General features: G+C 41.1%; 1 long non-coding RNA gene across 2 annotated transcripts; it reads right to left on the reverse strand.

Moving 5' to 3' along the window:
• Positions 1–278: 278 nt before the first annotated feature.
• Positions 279–7818, reverse strand: LOC144229858 (uncharacterized). 2 transcript variants are annotated; one of them, XR_013334634.1, is made up of 4 exons: positions 7726–7818; positions 7095–7157; positions 6946–7017; positions 279–483 (listed from the first exon to the last, which is right to left on the reverse strand). It is a non-coding gene; the product is annotated as an uncharacterized LOC144229858 (long non-coding RNA). The 2 variants fall into 2 exon arrangements; XR_013334635.1 differs by lacking the exon at positions 279–483 and adding an exon at positions 6189–6387.
• Positions 7819–15266: the final 7448 nt, after the last annotated feature.

Genomic DNA, 15266 nt, shown 5'->3' on the forward strand with positions numbered 1-15266 from the left:
ATGGGTTTTGCTTCCCTAAGACTTTCTTTTTGTATGTAATAGGAACTTTAATGCCTGCTATGCCTACCTTGTAGGATCATTGTGATTATCAAGTATGCATCATGGAAAGATTATTGTTATTTATTAGCTAAGACTTACTTTATCAAAGTTCTGAAGAGTGCTCAGGTTTAATTTTTCATGGTTCATTATTTAATTTGAAGTGAATTCCCATAATATAAGACCTTTCCATATTCAAATATAAATTTAAAAATCCATTTTGCTGCAAAATACATGGCTGTAAGGAAGAGAATTCGTGCCTTGGGTTACCTGCAACGGTGTGCAGACTGTTCTAACCATGCCACTTTCTTGTAGAGATGAAAAATATCTCTTCCACACTTGGTCTTGTTTTCCAGCTACATAATCTCTCTCAGAGGCTCTCTTATAAGTTATCCAAGACAAAAGAATCCAATACATACAAAATTCCAACAAAGGATCATCCAATGTCTGGAATAAAGACAGAATTAACTCAAAGCAATTACAAAGTCTCCCGTTTAAAAACTTCAACATTAGGTTCACATTAAGCAACAGTATTAAGTAACTGGACAATATTCAGCTTGTTTTTGTAATGCAGTCTCCTTGGTAAATTCAATTATTTAAAAAAAATGGTCTTCTTAGTATGATAACAAGCACAAAATAAGTGGAAAACATCATTAAAGTGAACTCTACATTGTATGGAAATAGAATAGTTAATCGTATTGAACGCCCTGCCACTTATTATATAGAAGAGCTGGAAGCAGGTCAAATCAATGACAAGAAATGTCACATTACTCTGTAGTCTCACAGATAGGCATGTGCATTTCACGACATCTCTTATCTTCTGTCTTGAACATTTGCTTCTCCTCGCTGTTTTTCTCAGCAGACTTAACTGACTTTAGATTGGTCTGTGCCCTTGTCTACCGTTATAAAAGACAATTCACCAATAAGATTTCCCAGGAACTGGTAGAGAAGAGAGACCAAGGGAAGAGCATGTTTCTGACTTGTCTAGGTTCTCAATGATATGGAATCATAAGCCATATGGCTGAGGCCTCAAAGCTTGGAACTGGCCAGGCTGGGGTTTTAGCTCAAGCCCAAACATTGTTCTTTTCTACAGAAGTAGCACTGTCTCATGTGGGAAGAATCGCAGAATGCTTATAAAGGAATGGATAAAAACTAGTGACGATCAGAAATGTTATAAAAAAACCATTTCATACAATGGTTTGAAATATCCCGTCCCCATTTGATATAGGATTTGTGATAGTCTTCGTGACCTATCACGTCAGTGACAAAAATAACCATTGGCCCAATTGCTCGAGCTTGAAATAAATCAGAGAAAGGCAATCAATCAGTCAAATATTTTTCAAGTGTCTTCTGTTTGCTCAACACTATGCTAGACTCTGTGGGAAATGACAGCTCACACATCAAAGTTCTTTGGCAAAAGCAAGAAGTGAATATGAAATAGAATCATCAGAGAAAAATGACAGGAGCTGGTTTGGCTTCAAAGATCCTAGATCGCAATGTGGGGGAGGGGACTTTCAAATAACAATAGATCCTCATTATCATAAAGTGCACAGAAAATGTCTTTCATTGGTGATTAGATCAGGGACAGGCAAACTTTTTCTGTAAAGGGCCAGATGGGTAACTATTTTAGGCCTTGCAGTTCATAAAAGTCTCTCAGTTGGTGAAGTGTGAAAGCAGCCGTAGCCATTAAAGGAATGAGCATTGGCTGTGTTCTAATAAAACTTTATTTAAAAACACAGGTGGCTGAATTTTTTTGACCTACTGGTTGTACTTTGCTAATTACTCGCTTAGCTTGAACGTGAGGGAAGGCTGCCGAAGTGGTCAGCATTGAAAGTCAGAGAAGCCTTAGTTACAACCAGCTGTTATTGAGGGCCAACCCTCTGCCAGGCACTCTGTGTCACAGTTCATTGAATTTTTAAGACACTCCCCACCAATGCAAGCTGCTTTAGGTTACACATTTTAGTGAAAAGCTGGCCTACACTTAAATCCAGGCCACCTGATTGCAATCCTCCACTCTCCCACCATAATAAATTACCCCGGCAGGCAGCCCCGTCATTTCCCCCTCTCACTGTACATCTTAGAAAACACAGCACTTTGAGCCATTGATAACAGGCTGACCCTGCTATGCAATCCAGAGATCAAAAGTCATGCAAAATACTTGGAGAATTGGTTCTCACACTTAGCTGCACGTTATTCTCTCCTGGGAGCCTTAGAAAATCCTGATGCCCAGACCACACCCTGTACCAATGAAACCTTAATTTCTAGGGGTGAGACCCAGGCATCAGTATTTTTTGAAATGTTTCCAAGTGATTCTAAAGTGCAGCTAAGCTTAAGAACCACTTTGCTGAGGGGCGCCTGGGTGGATTAGTCGGTTAAGAGTCTGACTTTCGCTTAGGTCATGATCTCGCGGTTCGTGGGTTCGGGTCCCGCGTCGGGCTCTGTGCTGACTGCCAGCTCAGAGCCTGGAGTCCGTTTCAGTCTGTGACTCCCTCTCTCTCTGACCCTCCCCTGCTCATGCTGACTCTCTCTGTTCTAGAAATAAATAAAAATATTTTTAAAAAAAAGAACCACTTTGCTGAAGCAAGATGTCATCTACATGTGTCATATGTAAAATAGTATCCCCGGAGTTGTGGGAGGTAACGGTCCTGGGCTAACCCTCACTGAGTAAACATACATTATTAATTAAATAAATCACCAAATATCTATAGAGCACCTTCATGGGGCTGGCCACCACTGTAGACGTGAAGAAACAGTAAAGGAATAGGTAGCCAAGAGTCAGAAAGCTGTCCTTGATTATGTCAAACTGTTGTATTTGTCGAATTTGTTTTATTTCCTTCCCATCTCTGCTAGTATCTAACAAAGGCTTTTGAAAACTCCAGCCTGTCTTCTCTTTGTTAATGATACACAATCCACTTTGAATACTTGCATTGCTAACACGCATCCTACTTATAGTAACAACATAGCGAACATTTACTGGGCATCTATCATCCTGCAAGGTTATACCCGTGTGGTGTCACAACTCTGAGAATCATGTTTACCATGTTCATCCCTGGTTTACACATGCGTAAACAGTTCTGGCAAGTTACTTGTCCCAGGTTACCTGGAGCGTAAGGAAATAAGTAGGGAATAAGTAGGATCTATACCGGATCTGCTTGATTTTATAACCCAGGTGCTTAACTGCGGGAAATCACTGCCTGGGTTACCGCCTCGATAAGTGTTGGGCCTCTATTGAAATGACAAATGAATAAATGAGAGAAAAACCTTGCTTTGAGTTAGACCATTAATTAAGAAGGAGAAGTAGCCCCTGGGCATGATGTAGGGATGACAACGGAAGTTAATGAAGGGGGGAAAAAGGGCATACCTTTGACTGGCAACCCCTAGCTCATCTGGAAGGATTCATTCAGAACTTTGCTTTATTCAAATTGCTCAATCTGTATTTTGGATTGAGAAGCAAGGCTGTTTTACTCGAGTAGGCACCCTGAAGAATACACAGGACAAAGATAGACGAAGAGGAGAATATCTTCCATGCTCAAATGCCACCATTCCAGTGAGGAATTCCTTTTTCTTTCCACATTCTCCAGCCACTCAAGACAGAAGGAATAGTCCCTCCTTGGAGAATCCGAGTACTGTACTCCTTTCCAGAGCATCTGGCCGTCATCATGGTGATTCCAGATTTCCATTACTGTTTCTGATTTCTCTGCCTGTCCCATTATCCTGTAATCTTATTATAAGCAGATGTAACTCTATATTAAGCAATATTATAACTAGTCTATCCTCAGCCTAGCATGGAGCCAGGCACAGAATAGGTGGTCAGTTGAATTTTGCTCTGTTCCAGAGGCTAGATGTTGATTGTCTAATAATAATAGCTTCCAGTTTTTGAGTGTCAACTATGTGCTGGGCATTGTGATATGCATGTTAAAGTCTACTTATTGCCTTCATCCTCATAACGAGTTTGCAATACTTCATATCACCATTCCTATGAGGGTGGGCTGTTGGCATTCTGGTGCCCAGTTTCTCTTTCCTGAAATAGCCCAACACACATGGTCATGGTGGACATAGCAACCACTCCCATGATGGTGGCTGAAGAGACCTCTTCTGTCCTGGCAGAGCCAACAGCAGCATGAGAGTGACGTGGCAGTCACAACTGAGGACTGTGAATCTTGAGCCAGTGATCAATTTAAGGACATGGGGCCAGTTGGAGGTCATATTCATGCCAGCAGCATAAAGGTCACTAACCACATTCCTGCTGCCGCATGGTCTTGCTGTGGTTTCTGTCCAGTCACCTGGAACCTTCCCAAACTTACCAGTTTTCCGAACTGGTCTTCTTGTCTCATTGACAGTAGAAGTCCCAAATGCTTTCAATGACTTGTGTTTTGGGGGTTAAGATCGCCCAATCCATTTATGTCAATTGCAACCATGGCCCCAATGGACTCAAACATTTTGCAGATGAGAGGGAAGGCTGTGTTTCCACCATCACACAGCTAATAAGGAAGAGACAGGATTTGAACGTACTTCCTTCTGATTCTAAAACCCATGTTCTTCCCATCTACCACTCTGCTTTGTACATGGAGGATGCTCAGTATTTGTTTGCCATTTACGATGCTGCTGCTGCTATTCCGGAGTTAATGGTTTTCCTTCTTTCAACTTAAGAGCCATTTAATTCTTTATTGCCCTGGTATTTTCTGTGTTTAATTACCTTAACCTGCTGCCTGACACTCAGAAAGTACTTACATATAGGAAGGTGATTCTTTTCAAATTTATTTCTAACCTTTATCAAGTGCTTACTATGTGACCAGTATTGTGCTTGGTGCTTGGCTTGCATTACCTCATTTAAGCATCCCCCAAACCCAATGAGATACAATTATTTTCATTACTAACATTTTACAAATGAAAAAATAGGGGCTCAGAAAGATTATGTATCTTCTTCAAAGGTCATGCGCTGATATATGTTTAATGCAGGATTCACTGAGGACTGACTCCCAAATGGATAAGCTTTAACCTTTAAGCTTCATTGAATTACTAAAAAATTTTAACTTCAATTGTTTTTTTATTACGGAAACAAGAGATTCATTCTGGAAAGCTAGGAAAATAAAGAGAAGTTAGAAGGAAAAATGCAAATAATCTCTCCATGTAGAGATAGCCATATCTGTGATTTTTTCTGCGTATGCATAGGTATGCTTTAAACAAACAGAAAGAATCATAGTGTGCTTCATGGTGTGTCCCTTGCTTTTTCACTTAAGAATATGTCTTTTGCTGTGTAACGAATTACCCCAAATTTAGCAGCTTAGAGCAACAGATTTATCATCTCACATAGTCTAAGGGTTAGGGCCCCCAGGAATGCCTTAGCTGGTTGTGGCTCAGGATATTTCATGAGATTACAGTCAAGAAGGAGACAGGGCTGTCATCACCTAAAGGCTGGGTGAGGAGAGAAAGATTTGCTTCTTGAGTCCCTAAATGCAATCCAGTGTGCATTCCAGAAAGAATCCATTTGTGATAGTTCCAGATTGAAAGGAAACTTTGAGGTCATGCTGTAAATACTGAGCTCTTTTTTCACTCATCCACTCAACAAGATTTGACCTGATAACTAACTTCATTTCAAAGGTTGGAAGAAACTCCTTTGGGGACAAGTAAAGTCTTGAGTAAATGGTTCTTCCCCTTCTCAGAGTGAATCAATGAAGGTAGCAAAGCACTATGCAATCATATTTTACATACCATTGTGTCTATGGATTAGTTTCTTGATGGCATTTTTAATTATTTAAACGTATTGAGAAAAAGTACAAACTGACAAGTTTTTCCTTTCTCTTGCTGGTTTCTGTCTGTTATGGGCTGTCCATTAAAGTCACTTGGGGTTGGTTACCTAGGAAATGGCTGGCAGACTGAAGCTTTTAAATTGATCACCAGATTTATGGCAGGAAGGTGAGTCACATGATGTGAATTTAGTTGCTTCTAAGTGGAAGACTAGAACTTGCTGAGCATTAAAAAAGAATCACCGGAACTTTCCCCCACTACTCCTTAATTTTAAAGATGAAACAAATGATCCCCTTTCAGGAAGTCACGGAGATCTAAATTTATCTCCAGAGGAAGGGGGTCTAATGATTCCATGACCATCTCAGACTTCATGGTTGTAAAGAGACACTGTATTCAAGGTGTGTGTGTGCGTGTGCGTGTGCGTGTGTGTGCGCGCGCGCGCACACACTCATGATAAACGCAAACTCGGCTATCTCTTAAACCAATGAAAAATGAGATGTTTCCTACTTTCTTCACAAAGATGAGGATTAATATATGCACAGCTTCTTGAGTTCCTCAGAGAAACACCATCACTTTATCCATAGAGCCTGTTGTTATTAATCTCTAGAATGAATAGAGAGTATATTCAGTAAAACCATCTCAGTAGCTAAAATGCCGTTATATGCATGATAAAGGAATTAAAATCCATCAGAATGAAAAGAACTGATCAAATTTGGAGTTCCTTAATAAAATATGTCAGGCACTTAAAACAGTTGGTGGATAAAGACCATGAACATTTGCCAACTAGAAACTGTGAGCTAGGCACTTTTATTTTATATCTCACTTAATCCTAAACAAGAAAAAGGTAGTATTTTTCCTAAAATCCTAAAAAAGAAAAAGGTATCGGTATAGTAATTTTTAGAATTTTGTGACGCAAATATTTATTGAGCACTTAATACGCCGTGTCTGTACCAAGATTCAGAGAAGATAAGTAACTAATCCAGGATTAGAATCTATTTCTGCTCTGCTCCAATAGACACGCATTTCCTGCTTCAGAATATTATTTTTTGGTAGGGTAATTTTGTCAGAAGAGTGGAAAATTCAACAATTAATCTGGACATTTTTATTATGAGACATTATCTAATTTATGAAACTCAGATGTGCATGCATATATACACATACCTTCTCTTATTCCTGAGACTTTTTCTTGCAGGCCAAAATCACCTTGAAAATCACCTTCCATCTTGAATTTGCCTGTAATAATATCGGAATGATTGGTAAATAAAAGCAATGAGCCTGTATTAGCTATTTACATGTGCCAGGCACTGTACCTAATAAATAATCTTCTCCTTTAATCCTGACCCAACTTCATGAGGGAGGAGCTCTCATGACCCCTGTAACATGACAAGATTAAATATTAGAATAGTGACCAGCCCAAGGTCACATGGTAATATGTGACTGCTTTATTTTCTTCATTTTCTTTTTTTTTAATGTTTATTTATTATTTTTGAGAGGCAGAGAGACAGAGCATCAACAGGGGCAGGACAGAGAGAGAGAGAGGGAGACACAGAATCGGAAGCAGGCTCTAGGCTCTGAGCTGTCAGCACAGAGCCAGATGCAGGGCTTGAACTCACAGAGCTAATATTGGATGCTTAACCGACTGAGCCACCCAAGTGCCCTTCTTCATGTGTTTTCTAACTCCAAGTCCCATTCTCTTAATTACGGCAGTATCTTCCTCTCCTTTGAGCTAGAACTGGTTTTCCTAGTCAGCAAGTGGTGGTGAATGCCAGAGATTAAAAAAGAATTATGGGAGAAAAAGAGAAAATCCTCTTCATTAATATATTTCCTCTGCAGATGAAGACATGAACATGATTCTGTTTTATCAGAGGAGCACAATGGCTCAGAGCATAAAACGTATCTCACTGCAGCAAGCTTTGGAAACCCGGGGCTGCGCACACCCACATGTAGTGTAGAATTCTCAGGTATGTTGGTCTCCCCACATGGCAGGTGTCCTTGTGTTTCTTAACATGGTGTGAGGGCAGGTGACACACTCCATCTCCTGTTAGGAGGGGCTAACTGGATAAAACACGTTCTGTGCTTGCAAGAATGCTCAGCACACAGTCAGCATCAGCATGAGGTAACACTTTGTAATAACAGTTATTGTGTATAAATAATGCATTATGTAACAATGATATACAAATACTGTCATAATTTCAAGACTTAAGATAACCACTTTCCCCAATTCCCTTAAAAAAAAAAAATAGCTGGGGCGCGTGGGTGGCTTAGTCGGTTAAGCGTCCGACTTTCGCTTAGGTCATGATCTCGCGGTTCGTGGGTTCGAGCCCCGTGTCGGGCTCTGTGCTGACTGCCAGCTCAGAGCCTGGAGCCTCTTTGAGAGTCTGTATCTCCCTCTCTCTGACCCTCCCCTGCTCACGCTGTCTCTCTCTCTCTCCTAGAAATAAATAAAAATATTAAAAAAAAAATAGCTGCTGGCTCTGAAATCCCACCATCAAAGTTTGGTTCCTTTCCCTGGAGGCTTTCATGCTGTGTAAAATGCAGCCAGGGGCGCCTGGGTGGCTCAGTTGGTTAAGCCTCCAACTCTTAATTTCATCTCAGATTATGATCTCATGTTTGTGGGATCGAGTCCCTCAACAGCCTCTGCGCTGACACCTGCTTGGGATTCCCTCTCTCTCTCTCTCTCTGTCCCTGCCCCACTCATGCTCTCTCTTTCTCTCAAAAATAAACGTTAAAAAAAATAAAATAAAATTGTATATACCTATGCCACTATAGCTGGGGTGTCTTCAGTCAGGGATGCCTCAAAGAATCTGAAGGATTTCAGATGAGGCTTGAGCAGAAGAGGGAAGGGAGGGAAGGTACCAGAAGGTCCCAGGAGCAGAATGTCAGAGCAGGAAGTGTCCTTGGAAGCCTAGAGCTGCACCTTGCTGACAGATGGGGAAACCGGGACACAGTGTTAGTGAGTTGTTCTTTCTTCTTTAAGCATGGGTGAGCATGCACACGCACGTGTGTGTGAGTGCACGCGCGCACGCGTGCTTACTTGTATGTTTTGGGGGTTGCATTCCCTTCATTAATGCTGTATAACAAACCATCCCACACTGAGTGATGTAAAAACTGAATGATGAGCATTTTCTTCAGGTCACAGATTATGAGGGTCAAGAATTCAGACAGGAAGCAAAGGGGATAGCTTGTCTCTGTTCCATAATATTGGGGATTCACTTGGGGAGAACGAAAATGCTGGTGGCGGCTCAGACGCCTGGGGCTGCGAGCGTTTAGAGGTATTGCCTGCTCCCTGGACTGGGATGACTCACCCGGAGCATGATGGGTAGGCGGTGTCTGCATGTGGCTCAGCCTTCTCCCAGCTGGTGTCCAGGGGCCTGATGTCCAGGAGGGAGCGTGCCCAGAGTGAGCAGTCCAGGAAAGCCAGGGGGTGGGGGGGAGGGAGGTACTTGTCCTTTTTCTGACCCAGCCTTGGTTGGCAGGCAGAGAATCCATTTCTGTAGCCTTCTGCTGGATGTGAGCAAATCATGAGATCAGTTCGGATTTCAAGGGCAGGAGAATTAGAGCCCACTTCTCAGGGAGGAGGGTCAAGTTACTCTGTAGAAGAACATGTGGGATGGGACAGAATGTGGCAGCCATCTTTGGAAAATACGGTCTGTCTGGGAGAGGAAAACAGCAGTTTATGGCTTTTCCACTAAGTCTTCAAAATGTCTCTCTTTTATTCTCTAGGCCCCTGGCTTTCTCTCTGGGCACCTTCAGCTCTGGCCTTCAGAGGCGTGAAGTGAGCTCACGAAGGCTGAAATCCTCCCATCCAAACTTGTCTCCTAAGAATGGCAGTTTTCCAGAGAGGACTCGGTGGCTTTGTCTGGTACCAGGGAGCCCACTGGGTCCTGGGGAAGCCTTGACCTATCACAGCTGACCTCTGGGAATTTGTGAGAGTGGGAAGGAATATGCATGGGGGAGGCAGGAACCAGAAAGAAATAAAACGGAAGATGTGTGCATGTGTGTGCGTGCGGGTGTGTGTGTGTGTGCGTGCGTGCATGTGCATGTCAGAGTTGCTGAGGCTGACAGTAGGAGAGCAGAAACTCTCCAAGATAATGAAAAGGTATTTGCATCAGGCTAGCAATGCTGGAGAACCTGGAGAATGGTGTGTCTGGAATGAATTCTCCTGGGTCAGCACTCCCTCGAAAATGGAAGGAAACCAATAAGGGGTGAAGATCTACTGAGCATCAGGTACTCCATTAGGTACTTTATATACATTTTCTTATTTAATTCTCTCAATAAATTCACCAATTAGAAATATTAGCAGTAGCCTCTTTTTATACCAGAGGAAAACTGATTGAGGTCATATAGCATCTAAGGGCCAGAATTTAAATTTTAAGGTATTTCTTGGGACTCTAGGATCTGTGAGCTTGTCACAAAACAACTTCTTTAAAAGGTATTAAAGTCCTGTCTTTGCAGAAAATATTAAGTTAAAAAATATAAAGAGGCAATAAAGGAACTGTTATGGTTGAGGCAGGGATGGGGGATTTGAGACCCACATGGCTGAACTTCCTTTTCATCCCAAGAGACAGTCCTTGAAGGGCTTAGGAAACCCAGGGGTTCCATGGGCTACAGTTTGAAAACCCAGTTAGTAGTATCTTCACTAGCTGCCAAAACAAGACATTGTATTTGCCCTGCAGTGTTTTTGTTCATAATCCTGAGCCTACCTGGGGGTATCTCTCTGTCTTCATCCATCTAAATCTTATTAATCCTTCAATGCCTCTCGCCTGGAGGCCTTCCTTTGAGTTTGTTACTTTTCCGTCTCTACACTCCCCCAGAAATGTATAGCAATTCCAAGATTCTACTTACCTCCGTGTGATAATGATTCCCCAATTTATAACATCAGTTCACCATTTCAGACATCGCCTTTGAATTCCTGATTTGCATATCTAAAAAGCCACTTGACATCTCCCCATGGGTGTTGAGTGGGAATGAAAATTTAACATGTCCAAAATAGAACTCTTGATTCCCCATTCTCTCATCCCTCCCAAACAAGCTCACCTGTTCTTTTACTAGTCTTCCTTAGACCACTGACTGTCCTTGACCATCTTGAGAAGGCATCCAAGAGCCAAGTCCCAAGGAAGTAACCAAACTTTCTTCAGATCCTGAGCATTCTTTAATATCAAGAGGCTATAATGGAGAGAACAGATGGTTCCTTAGCCTGAGGTGGGCTCTGGAGATGATGAAGCTGTCAGTAATTGAAGCAGGAATATACCATTCCCTCCTCCTCAAGCTGGCTAGGTTCCTAGTGAGCAAGGGAGGTAACAGGAAAGAAGACTCAGGCACGATGTTCTCTGAGATACTTTGGCAGAACTTGGGCACCAGTGAGAATTCCTAACATTCTAAGAGTCTGGCACCCTTTATCCCCTAGGAGACATTAGTGTCACTGTTGTGACTAGGTGATCTCAGTTGGTGTGGGGACTTCCCAACTAGATTTAGCCCTCTTGATGTTGGAAGTCACTACATGGTCTTCTGTCCATCAGCTCGCACACCTTGTGTAGCGCCTCTCATCAAACATCTGAGACTGGCCTGATCAAACAGACAGCATCAACAATTGATGAAGCATTACATGAAATGTATTTGAGTATACAGTCAGGTTCTTAGAGAAAACAACATCTAAAAGGACTGAGCAGGATGGAGGGTGACCTGGCTGTGACATCTGTCACCTCTTTGACAGACAGGGTTGACTAGGCGGGTGACCCCTTCCTCTCTCACTGCTCCATGTGCGTCCCTCTCGAAGCTGTACACTCAGTTGAAGAGGACGAACTTTCCTGATACAGGAAGACTGTTCTTCAGTCAAGCGTATATGAATAGCTGCCCTTGCCTGCTAGAACCTCCAAACAAGCTTTCAAGGTGCATTTCTAGAAGAAAGGAGAGCTAAGCTTCCAAGGCTCCAGACACATCCAATGAGGCACTGTGTGTGGCAGCCTGCCTTTCTTAAAAATAAAAATACTAAAGGACTGAGCAATTTGCACATCAAGATTCAAATTTCTAGACTGGTGCATTGTTTTGACATTGTTCATATCACAAGGAAGGACAAAGGAACTGACATCTGCAAGGCGTGCCCTTGGTGCTGTGATACCTAGGTACATCATGTCATTTCACTTCCATGCCGCCCACTGAGGAAAACAAGGCTAGGAGTGGTCCAGTAAACTGTTGAAGTTTCTTAACTATTAGTAAGCAGAAGAAAAAAAATTTGAATTTAGGTCTAGTTGATTCCAATTTATAGGCGAGGCATATAAATTTCAGAGAAAGCCAGGAATGCGTTCAAGTTCAAGGCTAAAATTTATATCCAGATCTGATTCCTGCACCTGGGCTCGGTATCTGTATTCCTCTGTATCACATCTCCCACCAATGCCAACTCCATCTCTAATAACAGTGGCCCTGGTTGGATGAGCAGTAAGATAAGTATTGGGTCCAGATCTCCTGCCCGAAGGCAGGATTCTGAGAACAAATCTCTTGTGAGGAAGTGGCTAAGCAAACCTGACATCTCCTAGGGGTGTTGGAAATGGAGTGTAGTTCAAAGGACTGGTGAGTGCCTACTATTATTTGTCTTAACATTATACTTCCTCTTAGTTACCTTCTTGCTGGAAATAAATCGTGTTGTTCTGAGGTACTGAAAGAAATGTTTTTACAGTGGAAATATCAATTTATTTCCATAATAGAAAATTGACTATGTTATTGATCAAGATGTCCCATCTGCCAGGTCTTCCTAATTAGACATTTGAAAGGTGCACCCAGTAGCATAGTAACCGTCAACAACTATTGATGGGAAGCTATTGTTATAAGTTTCGATGTAGGTCCCTCTAATGACAGACTGGCACAGAATGAGACAGCAAATTAAATATGTTCCATTTACTAGTAAAATGTTTTTGTTCAGTTTTGTCTTCCAAGAGTTGATTAGCAAAATAATCCTGTGAACTGCTCACCCCCAAGAGACACTGGACTTTACCAAGTGCCAGCCCTGAAACATGCGTTCAAAATTAATACCATGCATCCCAGATTAATGCTGTTTTAATTTTAAAAATTGATAGGTTTATGTAGCTCTTTATTTCTGTTACTTGGTCAGAGATTCTTATAATCCCCAGTCCACTCTACTTGATGAACAATAATTGTCTTGCTTAAGTGCCAACATTGCCAATAAATATGTTGAAATATTACCCAGACAGATTGTTACATGACATGTTTTTTTTTTTTTTTTAGCATTTAGCACTTTTGATATGCAATAAAGGACCTCAGAGATGGTTTCTTATTTTGATTTTCCCTCCAGTTTGGCAGGGATTAAAGCTGTTGCCTGTCACAGACCAAAACTGTGTCAAACGGGATGAACTTCTGAATAACACACACTACAGAGACTAATAAACTCTAATTATCCCACAGACTTCTTCTGTAATGGATACTTCCAATTCCATACACCACAAATATTGGCCCAGAATCAAGGATGAATTTGGAACTGGTGTTTTTATTGCATTTTAGATGATGGAGAAGTTCCATTGAAGACAAGAGAGCAAAGAGACAGCCTCCATAGAGCGATACGCTTAGGACAAATGTCAGGGGGACGGGTGGGGAACTCAATTACCTCTGAGCATCTCATGCGCTAGGTACCGAAATTTGTAATATCAACATACTTTTCATCCAAACTGGTCTTGTGCCCTTTGAGTCTTTAGTCTTGTATCTTTCTTTAACTCTGGGGAATGTCTTCTCATTCATTTTATTATTACTTCCTCGACACGGTTGACCCTTTAACAACACAGGTTTGATCTGCACTATCCACTTACACACAAGTATTTTTTTCAAGAAACACAATAGAGCACTATAAATGCACTTTTTCTTCCTTGTGATTTTCTTAATACCATTTTCTTTTCTCTATCTTCTTTTATTATAAGAATATAGTAAGTATATAATACACATAACATATAAAACATGTGTTAATCAACTGTTTATGTTAATGGTAAGACTTCTGGTAAACAGTAGCCTATTAGTTAAGTTTTAGGGGGGAGTCAACAGCTATACATCAGGGCCCCTAACCAATAGCTGGTTCAAGAGTCCAATGTATTCTCTTTGTTCTCTCTTCTAGCATCCTGATTGGAGGATGTTCTTGCTTTTCAAGTTATTTTCTCCATCTTAATATTCTTTCTTATTTTCTATCTTTCTATTCTTTGGCAGGGCATTCTGGGAGAATTCCTAGGCTCAGCCTACCAATTTCTCACATTGTTTTCTGTGTACATGTCCAGCCTGTTCTTTAGACTATCACATTTGTTTTGATTTTATGGCTTATATTATCTACGATAGCAAACTGGTCTTATTTCTTAAGAGCCTATTCCTATTTCATGGATATCCTTCCTTGTCCCTGCACAAACACTTACTTTTCTTTCTTTTAAAGTCTCTTTCTTTCTTTCTCTCTTTCTTTCTTTCTTTCTATTTTGGCCCTCCGATTTCCTTGGGTAATAGTTTTTCAATGTATTGAATTTAGTATTTTTTCTTAGATTAGTTTCCTAGGGCAACTGTAACAAATGCCCACAAATTAGGCAGCTTGAAACAACAGAAATGTGTTCTTTCACTGTTCTGGAGATTGGATGTCTGAAATCAAGGTGTTGGCAGGGCCGTGACCCCTCTGAAAGCTCAAGGGCGGAATCTTTCCTTTCTTCCTTTCTTCCTTTTTCCCTTCCTTCTTTTTCTTCCTCCTTCTTCCCTCCCTCCCTCCTTTCCTTCCTCTTTCCTTATATCATGCTAAAAAATACATAACATAAAATTTACCCTATTAACAAAAATTTAAGAGTACAATATAGTATCATTGACTATATTCACATCATTGTACAGAAGAATGACAAAACTTTTTCATCTTGCATGACTGAAATACATTGAACCATTTCCCCTTGGCCCCAGGTCACGGAAACCGTCATTTTACTTTCTGTTTCCCTGAATTTGACTACTTTAGATACTTTCTATAAGTGGATTCATGTAGTATTTGTCTTTCCTTGGTTGGCTTATTTTATTTATCATAAGGTCTTCAAGATTCATCTCTGTTGTAGCACGACAAGATGTCCCTCTATTTTAAGGGTGAGTAATGTTCCATTGTATGTATGTGCCTTAGCTTATAAGCAGACATGGATTCTCTGGGCTCACCCTGATTAGGACGCATCCTCGCTACACCCATGGGACATTTTCTAAACTGTTTCCTGAAATAGTACACCCTCTTCACTGTATCCTTACAAAAATTTACCAAAACTGCAAAAGCCATGATTGAACAATCGAATTTGATGTAGGGGTCAGTGAAGGGTCAATCTTTGCAGAAAGGTTGGCTTAAAGCCAGAGCAAAGCCAGACTATACAACTGAAGGGATAGCTAGCGGTTCAACGATAAAAGATAGTGTTTCCTTTTATCAAACACCTACTGTGTGCATGAGCTAATTGCATGGATTGCAGCATCCTTTTCAAACAAATACT

This window comes from Crocuta crocuta, unplaced genomic scaffold (genome assembly GCF_008692635.1).
Source record: "Crocuta crocuta isolate KB4526 unplaced genomic scaffold, BGI_CrCroc_1.0 scaffold193, whole genome shotgun sequence".
Classification (NCBI taxonomy): Eukaryota; Metazoa; Chordata; class Mammalia; order Carnivora; family Hyaenidae; genus Crocuta; species Crocuta crocuta.